Here is a 5,562-nt window from a genome sequence, read left to right as displayed (position 1 = left end):
GCACAGGGCCTTGTGTGTTTCCGGGGGTCGCTCCAACTGCGTGGAGGGCAGAGGGAAGAGCCCCGCAGAACTGCAGAGGTGGGGAGGACCTGTTGGCTGTAGTGAGGGCAGAGGCCTCCGGCGGGCCGGGGTCCAGGCTAGCGGGGGTACAGCAGCCAAAGACAAGCCTGGTGGTGGCACCGTCCTGCAATGCCAGCCCACGCGTCTGACGTGTCTCCTAGGGACAATGGGAAGTTCAGAAAGTGGTGATTTTTGTTCTTCAAGATTTATTTGATTATTGGAAGGGCAGTGGCAGAGTGAGAGGCAGACAGAGAGAGGATCTTCCATGCGCTGGTTCACTCCCTAAATGGCTGTAACGGCTGGAACTGTGCTGATCCGAAGCCGGGAACCACACACAGGAGCTTCTTCCGGGTCTCCCACGTGGGCCATCCTCAGCTTTCTCAGGCCATTAGCAGGGAGCTGGATTGGAAGTGGGGCAGCGGGTTAAAGCCCCGGCCTGCAGCTCCTGTGTAACCGGGGACCGTAGTGGGGTTCTTGGCTTTGTGCAAGAAAGATTCAGGCATGAGACAGAGCAGTGGTAAGCAAGACGGGAAGGTAAGCAAGACGGGGTCGGGCCCCCGTAGGAACAGATGGCGCCTCTCCAGACAGACCCTGAGAGCGCCCAGGCACTCGGGCTGGGCCGGGAGAGCGGGGTTGCAGGTTGAATGGGAGAAAGCCCTGGCCGGCCAGGGCGCGGCTCCGCGGACAGCTGAGCGTGCAGTCTGCAGTCAGACTGCGGCTCCCAGGAACAGGGGCCCAGTGTTTCCCACGGCCCCTCCTTCCCCTCCTCCTCCAGGACGAAGGCAGTCCCTCCCAGGTTTACTACCCAGGGCTGTCAGCCGGGAAGCCCCCTGGGCTGGCCGAGGAGCCTCCCCTGGCCCTGGTCAAGGAAGGCTGGGAAGGTTCTATCGCTCAGTGTTATCCGGCCGGGTGACCCGCATGGTGCTGAGGAGAGAGGAGTGTCCCGGGAGCTTCCCGTGGGGGGAGGGCTGAGCCCACCTGGAAAGTTCTCTGGGCCTGGGCGGGACTTTGCAGTGGAAAGCCTGGGCTGCTCCCAGGTGGGCCGCAGGCGCTGTTCTCCTCAGGCCTCTCTCACACACACAGGCTCGTGTCTAACTTCCCACCCACCGCCGGCATCCACGTGGGCGCTGCCTGAGTCCCGGCTGCTCCATTTCTGATCCAGCTCCCTGCTGATGGCCTGGGAAAGCAGTGGAAGATGCCCAAGTGCTTGGGTCCCTGCACTCATGTGGGAGACTTAGAAGAAGCTCCTGGCTCCTGGCTTTGGATCAGCCCAGCTCCAGCCGTTATAGCCATTTGGGGAGTGAAGCAGCGGATGGAAGACCTCTCTCTCTCCCTCTCTCTCTCTCTCTACCTCTCTCTGTAACTCTGCTTTTCAAATAAATAAATTTTTAAAAAAGTTCATGGAAAAATGGAACTTAAATTTAACGAAGCGGAGCAGTCGGGACTCAAACCAGCGCCCGTGTGGGATGCCAGTGCCTCGGGCGGCACCTTCACCCCTGTGGGAGACGACGCCGGCCCCACGTGTGACTCTTTAAAGAACACGGACGTTTTCCGACGTCATCACAATGCAGAGTTTCGGTGACGCCGGCTGAACCCAACCCACGAAAGCGCTGATTCTCGGTGCGTGTGAGTTTTTCCGGTTGTCCCCCAGGTGCGACGCACGGCAGGTTTGTGGAACCCAAGACGCGACCCAGGCCCACCCAGTGCGTCTGGTCGTGACGTGTGCTTGGCTAGAGCAGCACCGTCCTGTCTCGGCACGCTGGCCTGGGGAGGGACCCGATGTCTGGCCGATGTCTTCACCGGAAGATTCCTCGGTGCCCTTGAACTTGCTCCTCGCTCCCTTGCTGGTCTCGGGTACCGGAAGTTAGTTAGCCACTTCATAAATCCCAGTTCAGCCTTGTGGCAAGAGCACCTGGTAGGTGCCCAGGGCAGGTTTTCCAATCGGATGGGGCGGGGATTAGCCCAGAGTGAAGCCGGGTCCCGACCCCAGCTTCCTGCTAATGCAGACCCTGGGAGGCAGCGGTGATGGCCGGAACAACTGTGTGCCTGGCTTCAGTCTGGGCGAGACGCTGTCGCGGGCATCTGGGGAGTGAACCAGCAGCTCTCTGCCTCGCTCGCTCCCTCCTACATACGTAAATTTTTAAATAAAATTAAAAAGAATTTTTACAACAAAAACCAGACAGGAAGGTCAGTTCTGCCATACGTAGGGCTCTACTGGGCCGCTGCGTCTCCTGGGGTCTTGTCCAAAGCTGCTTCTCTGGGCAGATGTGGGGCGGGGCTGATGTCCGGGCTGCTGCTCCAAGAGCCACACTGGGGGTCTCCTGGGGAGACCGCGCCGGTCTGGAGGACCAACGGGGCCCTGGATGGACGGGGAGCCTGGGGCAGACAGGAGGGGCTGGCCGGCGGTCCGGTCGCACCCACCCCACAGCGCACTGAGCGGTGGGCGTGGCCGGGTCGGAGAAGGTCAAAGCTGTCACACCGTCCTTGGAGTCCTGGGTGTCTGCACCGCTGGGGTCTCTGAGAGGGCGTGCTCCTGGGCAGTCCCTGCAGGGGTGGGTGGTGGCCTCGGATGCTCCCCAGGACTGAGCCCCCGTGTCTTGGCCTCGCGGGCCCTGAGGGCCGGGGCCGGAGGCGCTGAAGTGGGAGAGGAAGGAAGCGGGGAGCAGAGGAGGCCAAGGCTGTCGCCTCCCAGCCGCGAGAGGGGCCTCGGTAAACAGGAAAGGCTGGCGGCTCCCCAGGCAGGGGCTCCGGAGGGCGGCCGGCAGAGGCCCTGCCGGGCGGGCAGGCGCAGGACTCCCTCACCGGGAAGCAGCCCAGAGAGGTGGTGTGGCCTGCCCCGAGGCACACAGCGGCTGAGGTGCAGGGCCCGACCCTGGCGGGCTTCTGCCCCTCCCCGGGGGTCTCCTGCCTTATGCGGTAGTCGTGGTGGCTGGGTTTCTGGGCGAGTCCCTCCCCCTTTCTCGGGCCCGTCTGGTGAACTCAGAGCCCTCACAGCTCAGGGGTTCTAGAACTCTGGCCGGGTGGAACCTTTGCCACCTAGGGGGGCCTCACGGTTTTGCGACCTTGGGGAGTGGCCCCTCGGGGAAGTCCAATGGAGACAGCAGGGCCCAGGGTCCCTTCCTCGGGGGACAGAAGGCGACGTTCTTGGCGCAGAGCGGTCATTCTCTCTCTGCAGACACCTGGGCCTGGCAGCCCCCGAAACCCACTCCCCGGGGCGCTCGGAGCCGTCCCCTGAGAATGTCCCCTGAGGTCTGGGGTCTGGGTCACCCCGAGTGGCCCAGGGCTGAGCCTGCTCAGTGTTCACCCAGCATGCATGGAATGCCTTCCCTGGGCCAGGCACCCTTACAAGATGGCATAGAGGGGCCGGCGCTGTGGCGCAGTGGGTTAACGCCCTGGCCTGAAGTGCCAGCATCCCTTATGGGCGCCGGTTCTAGTCCTGGCTGCTCCTCTTCCGATCTAGCTCTCTGCTGTGGCCTGGGAAAGCAGTAGAAAATGGGCCAGGTCCTTAGGCCCCTGTACCTGTGTGGGAGACCCAGAAGAAGCTCCTGGCTCCTGGCTTCGGATCTGCTCAGCTCCAGCCATTGCGGCCATCTGGGGAATGAACCAGCAGATGGAAGACCTCTCTCTCTCTCTCTCTCTGCCTTTCTTCTCTCTGTATAACTCTCTGACTTTCAAATAAAATAAATAAAATCTTAAAAAAAAAAAAAAAACAAGATGGCATACAGCCGGCGACAAAGCAATGCCCTTGACCTCATGGGACATTCATCCAGGGAGAGGAAACACAACAAATGAAGGGCACGCAGTGGGCCCCGGGCGACGTGCACTCCAGGGCAGGTGGGAGAGGGGTCATCTCAAACGCCAGGGTCAGGGGCCTCACTGACCATGTGGCGTAGGGCCAGGGGCTCAAAGGACGAGGGAGTGAGTGCTGCAGCTCCCAAGGGGGATAGTGTTCCAGTGAGCAGATACAGCAAGTACAAAGGCCCTGAGGCGGCCATGCTGGACACGGAAGAGCAAGGGGCCAGTGGCTGGAGTTCACTGAGTTGGACGGAGAAGCCCGGAAGATGAGGTTGAAGAGGGGGTAAAGGGGCCTCCCCGGCCCTGTGAGGGGCTTTGGCTTCTGTTCTGAAAAGAGGGTTATGGGGGGAGGGTGCTGAGCCAACAGGGACGGACTCCAACTCAGCTTGGACAGCGGCCTTGAGAGCGTGGGGGAGGGGCTGGGGCAAGAGCAAAGCCAGGAGAGAGCTCCGGGAGGAGGGGACCGCCATGTTGGGGGGGCTGTTGCCATGGCTGCGGGAAGCAGCTGGGTCTGCAAACCTGGGCATTTGAACGAGAACTCAGCAGGAACCACCCGGGGCTCGGGGACAGCAGCCAAGGTCCCGGGGCTCGGGGGAGGGCGGGAGCACAGCCGTCTGTCCATCAAGATCTTCTCAAGGCTTGTGCGACAGGAGGGGTCAAGGTGTGGGATGGAGGCTGAGACAGGAGCAGCCTGCGAAGCCTGGAGCCCAGCTGTGGCCGTGTGAGGGCGGGGGTGGCGCTGAGATGCCCGGGGGCCTGGGGGCCGTTCTGGCTGGAGGTAGAAAGCTGGTGCCCTCAGCCCACAGACGGGATCCGAGGTCACCCATCTGGGCGGGCACAGTGCCACGCACGTGGGCTCGGGCACACCCCTCCCCCGGGGTTCCCTCCCATGGGTCTGAGGTTGGAGGTCCTGGGTCACTTACGCCTCCAGGGCACCGAGAGCTTGCCCGGAGCAGCAAGGATCTCACGTGTATGATTCTGGGACCCAGCGGCGGGCGATCAATCATGGTGAACTTGACGGCCAGCGGCAGGACCCGAGGGACGGGACGGGCACTAGGGGAGGGCCTTGCGATCGCCGGGGACGTGTGGGTTTGCAGCACGCGTGCAGGGCTGTCAGAGCCCAGCCCTCGCCTGCTGGGCACCAGGGCCTGAGAAAGCCCCGTGTGGGGGTGGGGGTTGACAGAGGCGGGAAGCAGCCCAGGGACCCAGCACAGGGTAAGGGGAGGTCGGGGAACCGGTGGAGGGACAGAGAAGGCAGCCAGAGCAGTAGGACAGCCAGGGTGGAATGCTCTGGAAGCCAAAGGCAAAACTCACACAGGATGTGGTTTATTCTCGGCTCCCCCCAGCCCCGTGGCCACGCGCAGCTGGGCCTCGGTTTCCTTTGCTGTGGAATGGGGACGCAGGCGTCTCGCACGTGCAGTGCCGCGAAGTGGCGCCCAGCACAGGGCCGGGTGGGCGAGCCTGGTCCCTGTCCGGCCCTCTGGACTCTCCTGGGCCAGGAGGCTGCCTGCTCGAGGCCCAGAAGGCAAAAGGCCTCGCCCGGGGCCACCTGGCTAGGGCAGGCCAGCGTCTGGATTCTCTATCAGTGAGAGTCTGGCCCCGCTGTTATCAGCAGCCCCTGGCTCTGGGCCGGTGCTGGAGACACACAGCCGCCTGGGGGGTCCCTGGGGGCCTCCTCGAATTCCTTCGATGGCCAGCGGCCAGTGT

General features: G+C 62.9%; 1 long non-coding RNA gene across 1 annotated transcript; it reads right to left on the bottom strand.

The window, feature by feature from the left end:
• Window positions 1-249: 249 nt before the first annotated feature.
• On the bottom strand, window positions 250-5,324 carry LOC138845298 (uncharacterized). The gene is made up of 2 exons (XR_016225398.1): window positions 5,170-5,324; window positions 250-459 (listed from the first exon to the last, which is right to left on the bottom strand). It is a non-coding gene; the product is annotated as an uncharacterized LOC138845298 (long non-coding RNA).
• Between the last annotated feature and the right edge of the window lie 238 nt (window positions 5,325-5,562).

Source organism: Oryctolagus cuniculus, chromosome 1, assembly GCF_051225735.1.
Source record: "Oryctolagus cuniculus isolate XC-2025 breed Fujian yellow rabbit chromosome 1, ASM5122573v1, whole genome shotgun sequence".
In the NCBI taxonomy this organism is placed as follows: domain Eukaryota; kingdom Metazoa; phylum Chordata; class Mammalia; order Lagomorpha; family Leporidae; genus Oryctolagus; species Oryctolagus cuniculus.
The sequence above is the reverse complement of the archived record's forward strand: the minus strand, read 5'-3'. Positions and strand labels throughout refer to the sequence as shown.